Raw genomic sequence first — 11,381 nt, forward strand, 5'->3', positions numbered from 1 at the left:
CTTTCTCAGATCTCCTCTAAACCTCTTATTCCTCACCTTGATTTTCATTGCACCTGTGCATACTCAGACTTGTATATATAACAATAAACTCGGCTTCGATTTAAACGTATGCCCTCTGACATCTTAGGTACCGGTGTCATGGGGAAAAGATTCTCGCTGATTACCCTATCTCTGCCTCTCATAATTTTGTAGGTCTCTGTTGGGTTCCCCCTCAGCCTCCTCTTCTCCAAGAAAAATAAGCCAGCCTATCCAGTCTTTCCTCATAACTGAAACATTCCATCCCAGACAAGATCCTGGTGAACCTCTCCTGCACCATCTCCAGTGCAAACATATCCTTCCTATAGTGTGGTTAGCAGAACTGCACACAATATTTCAGCTGTGTCCTAACCAATGTCTTATAAACTTGTATGAAGACCTCTGTGTACCTGCATTCTATGCCCCAGCTGATGAAGGCAAGCATCCCATACACCACCTTCACCACTCTCTCTACCCTGGGTGCCAACTTCAGGGATCTTTGGACTTTAGACTTGCTCCCTAACAATTAGTTATCAATGTTGATTAGCCACTAGATATTTTCCATGTTCCCTTCAACACTGTCTCATTCATTTTGTTAATGAATTAGAAATGGGGATTACAAATATCCAGAGTACTGGATGTATGCCGCGTTCACCTCCATTCACCATTGCCTCACCAGGGCCCTGTATAATTGAAGCAGGATGTCTCCTCTCTTGTACCCAAATCCTCTTGCAGAAAGGCCCACATACCCTTTGTCTTCCTAATTGTTTTCTGAATCTATATATTAACTTTCAGTGATTCATACACAAGGACACCCAAGTCTCTCTGTACACTAACAGCATTCAGTCTCTCATCATTTAAACAACACTCCACCTTTCTTTCTACCAGAGTGCACAACCTCACATTTTTGTGCATTGTATTTCACCTGCCTTGTTCTTGTCCATCCATTAAGGCTGCCTATCTGCATCCTCCTTATAGCCCACACTGATACCAACCTTAATATCATCAGCAGACTTGGAGATATTAAACATAGAACATAGAACAGTACAGCACAGGAAGAGGCCCTCAGCCCACTATGTCTATGCTGACCAATATGCCAATTTTATCTAATACCACCTGCCTGCACATGATTTATATCCCTCCATTCCCTGCCTGTTCATGTGCCGAACTAAATTCCTCTTAAACTCCACTATCATATCTGCTTCCACCACTTCCCCCGGCAGCGCGTTCCAGGCACCCACCACTCTCTGTGTAAAAAAAAGTCTCATAAATCTCCTTTAAACTTTCTCTCCTCTCACCTTAAACCTTTGCCCTCTAGTATTTGACATTTCCACCCCAGGAAAAAGACAATGACTATCTACCTTATCTATGCCTCTCATAATTTTATAAACTTCTATCAGGTCACCCCCTCAGCCTCTGACACTCCAGAGACAACAATCTGAGTTTGTCCAACCTCTCCTTATAGCTAATCCAGGCAACATCCCAGTGAACCTCTTCTGCACCCTCTCCAAAGCCTCCACATCCTTCCTATAGTGTGGTGAACAGAACTGCACACAACACTTCAAATGTGGCCTAACCAAAGTTTTATACAGCTGCAACGTGACTTCCCGACCTTTATACTCAACACCCTGACTGCTGAAGGCAAGTTTGCTGTATGACTTCTTTACCTCCCTATCTACTTGTCTTGCCACTTTCAGGGAGCTATGGACTTGCACCCCAACATCACCCTGTACATCGATGCTGTTAAGGGTCCTGCCATGTACTGTGTACTTTCCTCTTAAATATTACATGAATCACTTCTCCATATCAAGGATATAGATGGTGAGTAGCTGGGACTCCAGCACTGATCGCTAAGGCACCACATAGGTCACTGCCTACTAACGTGAAAATGTTTATTCCTGCTTCCTGTTTCTGCCTGTTAGCAAATCCTCAATCCATGTAATATATTAATTCCCAATCCATCCACTCTAATTTTGTTCAATAATCTCTTGTGTAGCACCTAATCAAAGGGCTTTCTGAAAGTCCAGGAACATCACATCATCTGTACTGCTGGTTACAACCTCAAAAAAATTCCCATAGATTTGTCAAACATGAGTTCCTATTCATAAAGCCGTGTTGACTCTGCCCAATCCTACCTTGCGTTTTCCCTTTTTTTCACTACTTATTCATTTTTGTAATTTATAGTACTTTATTATGTCTTTGCACTGTACTGCTGCTGCAAAACAACACATTTCAGTCATTTAAGTCAGTGACAATAGACCTGATTCTGATTATTATTTTCCAAGTGTTCTGATGACTTCTTAATAGTAGATTTGAGCATTTTTTTCTACCACTGATGTCAGGCTACCTGTCTATAGTCAAGGTCAAAGTCGAGTGGATGCATCATGGCTTGGTACAGCAACTGCTCTGCCCAGGACTGCAAGAAACTGCGGAGAGTTGTAGACACAGCCCAGCGCATTATGGAAACCAGCCTCCCCTCCTTGGACTCTGTCTTTACCTCTCGCTGCCTTGGTGAAGCAGCCAGCATAATCAAAGACCCCCCACCCGGGTCATTCTCTCTTCTCTCTTCTCCCATCAGGCAGAAGATACAGGAGCCTGAGGGCACATACCACAAGGCTCAAGGACAGCTTCTATCCCAGTGTGATAAGATTATTGAACAGTTCCCTTATATGATGAGATGGACTCTGACCTCACAATCAACCTTGTTGTGACCTTGCACCTTATTGTCTACCTGCACTGCACTTCCTCTGTAGCTGTGACACTTTACTCTGTACTGTTACTGTTTTTACCTGCACTACCTCAATGCACTCTGTACTAACTCAATGTAACTGCACTGTGTAATGAATTGACCTGTACGATCAGTATGCAAGACAAGTTTTTCACTGTACCTCGGTACAAGTGACAATAATAAACCAATACCAATACCAACACCACTATATGCATGAGTACATGTATGCACAGGTGTAATGAAAAGCTTACTTGCAGCAGCACCACAGGCACATAGCATTAGAGAGACAACATTAACAAGAAAAAAATCAAACCTAAATTATACAAAACCATACAAGAAAGAACACAATTAGAACAAAAAAAGGTCTTTCTCCCTCCTTTCTTAAATAGTAGACTTACCTTTGCTACCTTACAACCTGTATGAACTCCTCTTGAATCTATGGAATATTGGAACATGAAAATCAGTGCATACACTATCTCCACAGTCACCTCCTTTGAAATCCCAGAACGCAGGTCATGAAGATTCATTGTTTTTCAGGTCCATTATTTTCTCCAATGCTAGTCTTTTTTCACGATGGTAATTTCTTTGAGCACCTCATTTACCCTAGCCCTGTGGTCCTCCCCTAATTTCAGGGGGTTTTCTGTGCCCTTTTCTCTGAAGTCAGAGTCTTTTTCCCAGGGTAGAAATGCCAAATTCTAGAGGACATGGCTTTAAGGTGAGAGGGGGAAAGTTGAAAGGAGATGTGTGGGCTGAGCTTTTTATACAGAGAGTGGCAGGTGCCTGGAATGGGCTGCCAGGGGGTGGTGGTGGAAGCATACATGATAGTGGCATTTAAGGGGCACATGAACATGCAGGGAATGGAGGGATGTGGATCATGGGCAGGCAGATAGGTTTAATTTAATTTGGCATCCTGGTCAGCAGCTACATTGTGGGCTGAAGGGCCCGTTCCTGTGCAATACTGTTCTACATTCTATGTTTGAGGATATATGCAAAATATTTGTTAAATTTCTCCACTATTTTCTTATTCCCCAACATATGGTTTCCTGTCTCAGTAAGGGACCATATTAACAAATTTTAATCTTTTCCTTTTCATATACTCAAAGAAACTACTGTGATCTCATTCTACATTCTCTTTCCTTATCAATGCCTTTCTGCTCATTTGCTGAATTCTGAATTTTTCCCAAACTTCAGCTTACTGTTTTGTTTTGGCAAAGGTATTAAATCTTTTCCTTTGATCTAATATTAACATCAACTTCTCTTGTTATCCATGACTGGACTACTTCACTGTTGGATATGTATTACTTGGAAACCATGTATTAATTCATTAATTATTAGCCATCAGATTTCTGAGTGGTCCATTAACCCATGAACACTACCTCGTTATTCCTCTTTTGCACTATTTATTTATTTTTGTAACTTTTGGTAGTTTTTATGGCTTTATGTCTTGCACTGTACTGCTGCCACAAAGCAACAAATTTCATGACATATTTCAGTGATAATAAACCTGATTCAGATTCAGATTGCTAGTTTACTGTCATACCATATAGCTTTCCAGTCTATCCTAGACAACTCATGCCTCATGCCTTCATAGTTTGCTTTATTCAGAATTAAGACCTGGATTCAGATTGAACAAAATACACGAGCACACAAAACAATAGGAGCAGGAGTGGGCCACCATCCGCTCAAACCTGCCCTGCCACTCAAGTTAATCATGGTTGACCCATGCTGGCCTCAACTCTTCTCCAGCTTATCTATCTCCAGCTTAAATATATATAATGGTCCAGCCTCCACCACCCTCAGCAGTAGAAATTCCAGAGGTTCACCACCCTCTTGAGAAAAGAAATTTCTATGCACCTCATATTTGAATGACTGGCCCCTTATTTTGTAGCTAAGTCCCCTTGTTAATGACTCTCCCACTTGTGAAAACATCTCAACATCTCTCCTGTCAAGTCCCCTTCGGATTTTATATGTTTGAATAAGGTTTTTCTAAAGCCCAAGGAATATAGAGCCAAACTGTAGAGTGTCTCTTGACGGGACAACCCTCTCATCCCAGGACATGGCCTAGTGAATCTCCTTTGGACTGCCTCCAATGCTAGCTTATCCTTTTTTAGGTAAGGATCACTTTCTATCTTTGTGTAAAATCATATTATGGTCACTGTTCCCCAAAGCCCTCTTGGTTTTCTATGTGAAAAGAGCAGGAATGGGCCTGACTGGATTGTTCCACAGAGCTAGCACTGTCTCAATGGCCTGTATGGCCTCCTTCTGTGCTATATTTACTTGAGTATAATGTCTTCTGCATTTCAGCCTGGAAATTTGTGTTGTGAGCAAAGCAGCCTTTTAGTGGTATTGGAGGGTTGGGGTGGCTTTGGAGGGTCATTTTCCATGGATGTAGATACGTATGATGATGGGAATTGAGGAGGTCAGTCTAGGATTATTTATGTGGGAAATTTTGTTGAAGATACCTATTGGTACTGCTGTCTAGTCTGTATGCAATATACCTCAAAAGGGAGTGGAAATTGTATGAGCATTTTTGGAAGTAGATGAATCACTGAGCCAAAATGAAATACACTCCAGCTTGTTAGGGGAAGCAAGGGAGAGAATAGATGAGGCTCTGAGGATCATTTGCCAATGGCCTTTGGCTACAGCTGTGGTACCAGAAATCAGGAAGTCTGATAATGTGATACTCTTGTTTAAAGTTGCAGAAAGAGGCCAGTCAGCCTAACGTCACTGTTGGGAAAGTTTTTTGGTAAAAAGTACTGATGGCATTAATCATCATTTAGAAAAGCACAATCAAAGTCTATCAGCGTAGATATGTTAAGTGTTCGTTTGTGGCCATTATGATTGAATTGTTGAGGTAGGAACTAGGAGTATGGGCAGGCACGGTAGTGTAGCGGTTAGCGTAACACTATTACAGTGCCAGCGACCCGGGTTCAATTCCCACTGCTGTCTGTAAGGAATTTGTACGTTCTCCCCATGTCTGTGTGGGTTTCCTCCGGGTGCTCCGGTTTCCTCCCACATTCCAAAGATGTATGGGTTAGGAAGTTGTGGGCATGCTATGTTGGCACCGGAAGCGTGGCAACACTTGCGGGCTGCCCCCAGAACATTCTACGCCAAAGATGCATTTCACTCTGTGTTTCGATGTACATGTGACTAATAAATATATCTATCTTATCTTATTGATGAAGGTAGCATTTTTTAAATTATCTACATAGATTTTAGCAGGGTGTTTGACAAAATCTGTGTCAGGAAGCAAAGAGTGATAGCTGACAGGTGTTTCAATGACTGAAAGGCAGATTACAATAGGGTTCCACAGGAGTTGATACTAAATCCTTTGCTTAGAATATAGTAATAACTTAGAGCTAAATGACATGACTAAAAAATTTGCAGATGATACAAAAATCTTATCATGTGTAAACAACTGTGTCACTGAAGAAAGCGTAGGTGGTATGAAGATTAATTATGGGGGAAGGATTGAATAGACTGGGCTTGCTTGGTTGGAGATGAAGGTGAACATAGAACAGTACAGCACAGGCCTTTCAGCCCACAATGTCTATGCTGACCATGATGCCAGTTGTAACTAATACCACCTGTCTGCACATGATTTATATCCCTCTATTGCCTGCCTGTTCATGTGCCAAGCTAAATTCCTCTTAAACCCCACTATCATATCTGCTTCCACCACCCCCCCTGCCAGCACGTTCCAGGCACCCACCACTCTCTGTGTAAAAAAACTTGTCTCGTAAATATCCTTTAAATTATCCCCCTCTCGCCTTAAAGCTATGACTTCTAATATTTGACACTTCCACCCCGGGAAAAAGACTCTGTCCACCCTGTCTATGCTTTTCTTAATTTTATGTACTACTATTAGGTCACCCCTCAGCCTCTGACACTCCAGAGAAAACAATCCGAGTTTGTTCAGCCTCTCCTTATAGCTACTACTCTCTAGTCCATGCAACATCCTGGTGAACCTCTTCTGCACCCTCTCCAGAACCTCCACATCCTTCCTGTAATGCAGCTACCAAAGAATTTTAACTGAGGTGTATAAACTTCTGGAGGCCTCCACAGGGAGGACCTACTTCTTTCGGAAGAAGGGTCAACCACTGGAGGGAGGGGGTGGGCATATATTGAAAATAATTAGAGGAGAAATGAGAACGAGAAAAAGAATCTGGAGGTGAGTGGGGTTTGGAACCACGGCCTCAAAGGATTGTGGAGACAGAAATTTGGAAAGATGATCAATTAATTGCTGTAACCCACAGGGCTGAGAGTTGTAAGTGTGAATAGTTTGGGCAGTTCAATTTTTGGCTGGCTCAAGCTTAAAGGGCTGAATGGCCTCCTTCTGTGCTGTAAATTTCTATGATTCTTGTATTCACATGCTGATTACTGGTAACTCACAGTGCCCAATATTGAATGCTTATATTGTTAAGTGGTAAGGGAAAATTAAAACCAAATTAAAGTCTATTCCTAAAAGTTAATCATCAGGATGTGGTGTTGCTGCTAAAACCAGCATTTGCCTTTGTCCATTCGAGAAGGTACTACTTTGACCATTGTAGTCTGTATGCTGCATTCAACCCAGCAACTATGAAAGAACGCACTAAATATCCTAAGTAGGATGTAGGATGTGCCTTTTGAGAGCAGCTTGGTTTTCTAAAGCACTGGGTGTCCTTCCCTTATTAGGTCGTGGAAGTTGCAGGTTTGTAAAGCCTTCAAGTGAAGCATCATGTAGATATTCTATAGTTAACCATAGTACACCAAGTAAAATCTTGACAGATGAAAAAAACACAATGATGCTGGAGGAACTCAGCAGGCCAGGCAGCATCCGCGGAGAAAAGCAGGCGGTCAACGTTTCGGGTCAGGATCCTTCTTCAGGACTGGAGATAGGAAAAGGGGAAGCCCAATATATAGGAGGGAAAAGCAGAGCAGTGATAGGTGGACAAAAGAGGGGAGGCAGGATGGGCACAGGGAGGTGATAGGTAGATGCAGGTAAGAGATAGTGATAGGCAGGTGTGGGGGAGGAGGGGAGGGCAGATCCACCGGGGGATGGGTCAAAGGTAAGGAGAGAAAAGGAAAAAAGGGGGTTAGAAAAAAGAGAGATAGGCTAGGAAAGGGAAGAAGAGAAGCATGGTGGGGGGGGGGGTGGTGTTTGTGGGGAAGGGGGGTGGGGATTACTTAAAGTGGGAGAATTCAACGTTCATGCCGTTAGGCTGCAAAGTTCCAAGACGGAAAATGAGGTGCCGTTCCTCAAGTTTGCACTTGGAATTCTCCTTGACAGGCTGGATTGCGAGATAAGCTACTGGCCTGCTTTGTCCTGAATGGTTTTAAGCTTCTCGAGTGTTGCCAAGACTACAGCCATCCAAGCAAGGGGAGAGCCGCCTTCCACACTCTTGACGTAGTTGGGAAAAGTCTTTGGGAATCAGGAGGTGAGTTAGTCTTCATAAAATACTCAGTCTTGGTCTTGGTAAGTTTCTGGTCACTTTCAGTCATGGTGCTGTTGAATACCAAGGCCAGATGATGGGAGTATCCCTTGTTTGAAATGATCATTCCCTGACACATATATTGGATGAATATTATTTCAGGATTAAATATCCAGCCTGGATATTTTCATTAACATACTTGGAAGCTAATTAACTTAATTGGAAGGTAATACTTTGTTTCCTTAAGAAGCAAACTAGTTTTGTGAAACAAAAATAAACAAGGTGCCGGAGGAACTCAGTGGGTCAGGCAGCATCTGTGGAGGGAAATGGACAGTCGACGTTTCGGGTCGAGACCCTTCATCAGGACTGAGTAGAGGAGAGACAGCCAGTACAAAGAGGTGAGGGGAAGGGGTGAGGCAGACATTGTGGGCCGAAGGGCCTGTTCCTGTGCTGTACTGTTCTATGTTCTAAGAGTGGGCGATGATAGGTGGATCCAGGTGAAGAGGGGTTGACTGGCACATGGAGTCAGGTGGGGAGGGAAGGACTCACAAGATGTGGATGTTGCTACAATGCCAGCATTTATTGTCATCTCTAATTCCCCCTGAACTATGGAGGCAGTTAAGATTCAACCTTAGCCTGACAGGGTAAGGATAGTAGATTTCATTCCCTGAAGGAAATGGTGAAACAGATGGGTTTGTACAACAATCTGTTGCTTTCATGTTTCTTTTAGAAATAAGTCTTGTTTCTTTAAAAAAATTCCTGATTTATTTAGTTACTTGAACTTAAATTCCCCACCTGTTGTGCTGGGATTCAAATACGTCCCTGTTGCCACAGTCCAGAAATCTCGCCTCTGGTTCAGTAACTTAACCACCAGGCCACAATGTGTTCAAATGAAGTCAGCCAATTAGGAGACCCTCCTCCCGTCTACTATGAAACAGCTGTTCTTATTTGTGCCTGAGACATTGGCAGTGGGTTGAATATTTAGTAAAAAGCTATGTGGGCTTAAAGGGAGCTTCATTCCTGGGAGAGCATTAATTCTCTGGGAATGAAGTTTAGTATCTCAGATTTCACCTTGGGCATATGTCCAGTGCTCTGGTCATATCTAATTCCAGTTTCTAATTCATTAACAAATGAATGAGACAGTGTTGAAGGGCACATGGAAAATATCTAGTGGCTGATCAACTTTGACAATTTAATTTTTAAGAATCAAGTCTAAAGTCCAAAGATCCCTGAAGGTACCAGCACAGGTAGATAGGGGGGTGAAGAAGGTGTATGAGATGTTTTCCTTAGTTAGTTGAGGCATAGAATATAAGTACAGGGAGGTCTTGGTAGAATTCTATACTGTATAATATTGGTTAGGTCATAGCTGGGATATTGTGTACAAGCTACCACGCTATAGAAGGGATGTGATAGTGCTTGAGAGGGTGCAGAGACCAGCAAGACCAAGGAATTGATTGTGGACTTCAGGAAGGGGAAATTAGGAGAACACACACCAGTCCTCATTGAAGGATTAGCTGTGGAAATTAGGAGCAGCTTCAAGTTCCTGGGCGTCAGGATCTCGGAGGATCTATCCTGAGCCCACACATTGACGCAATCATGAAGAAGGCATGACAGTGACTCTACTTCATTAGGAGTTTGAAGAAATTCGGTATGTCACCAAAGACTCTTACAGATTTCTGTAGATGCATGGTGGAGAGCATTCTGACTAGTTGCATCACAGCCTGGTATGGAGGCTCCAATGCACAGGATCGCAATATCTGCAGAGGGTTATAGACTCAGTCGGCTCTATCAACCCTCCCACCATCGAGGACATCTTCAAGAGGCGGTGCCTCAAGAAGGCGGCATCCATCACTAAGGACCCTCACCATTGGGACATGCCCTCTTTTCATTACTACCATCGGGAAGGAGGTACAGGAGCCTGAAGACCCACACTCAATGATTCAGAAACAGCTTCTTCCCCTCCGCCATCAGATTTCTGAACGGTCCATGAACCCATGAACACTACCTCATTGTCCCTCATTCATATTATTTATTTATTTTTGTAATTTATAGATTTTTATGTCTTTGTACTGTACTGCTGCTGCAAAACAGCAAATTTCACGTCATATGTCAGTGATAATGTCTGATTCTGATTCTGAGAGGAGATTCCCTAGGATGGAATGTTTCAGTTATGAGGAGAGACTGCATGGTCTGGATTTGTTTTCCTTAGAGTAGAGGAGGTTGAGGGGAGACCCGACAGATGTATACAAAATTATGAGAGGCATAAAAAGGGTAGATAGTGAGAAACTGTTCCCCATGGCAGACGTGTCTAGGACCAGAAGGTATAGGTTTAAAGTGAGGAGTAAGAGGTTTACGGGGATCTGAAGAAGAATTTGTTTCACACAGAGCGTGGATGCAATCTGCCTGAGAGAATGGTGGAGACAGGTTCTCTCACAACAAGCATTTGAATCATCAAGGCATAGAAGGCGATGGACCAAGTGTTGGTAAATGGTATTAGTGTAGATTAGTACTTGATAGTTGGTATAGACATGGTGGGCTGAAGGGCTGCATGACCCTATATCTAACATGACTCTGCTACAGATGTGCTTGTAGCTCACAGAGATACATTTAGCTATTGGAGAAATTCAGGAACCCTTCAAATTTCTACCAATGAAATCTCACTGGTGAGACTTGGGAGCGTAAATTGGGATGTCCTTTTTGAAGGAAAATGTACCATGGGGATGTGGTCGATATTCAGGGATCTTATGCAGGATGTTAGAGATAAATATGTCCCGGTGAGGCAGAGAAGGAATGGCAGGGTGAAGGAACCGTGGGTGACGAGAGAGGTGGAACGACTTGTTAGGGAGAAGAAGGTAACATACATGAGGTATAAGCAGCAAGGTTCAGACAGGGCCCGTGAGGAATATAGGGTAGCGAGGAAGGAACTTAAGAAAGGGCTGAGGAGAGCTAGAAGGGGACATGAAAAGGCTTTGGCTAGTAGGGTTAAGGAAAATCCCAAGGCCTTTTTCAAGTACGTGAAGGGTAGGAGGATGGCTAGGGTGAAGGTAGGTCCGATTAAGGACAAAGGTGGGAGAATTTGCCTGGAGGCGGCGGAAGTGGGAGAAGTTCTGAATGAGTACTTCTCTTCAGTATTCACCAGGGACAGGGGTCTTGATGATGCGGAAGGGAGTGCTGGTAGGGGTAATGTTCTCGAGGTTGTTGATATCAAGAGAGAGGATGTGTTGAAG

This window comes from Pristis pectinata, chromosome 7 (genome assembly GCF_009764475.1).
Source record: "Pristis pectinata isolate sPriPec2 chromosome 7, sPriPec2.1.pri, whole genome shotgun sequence".
Classification (NCBI taxonomy): Eukaryota; Metazoa; Chordata; class Chondrichthyes; order Rhinopristiformes; family Pristidae; genus Pristis; species Pristis pectinata.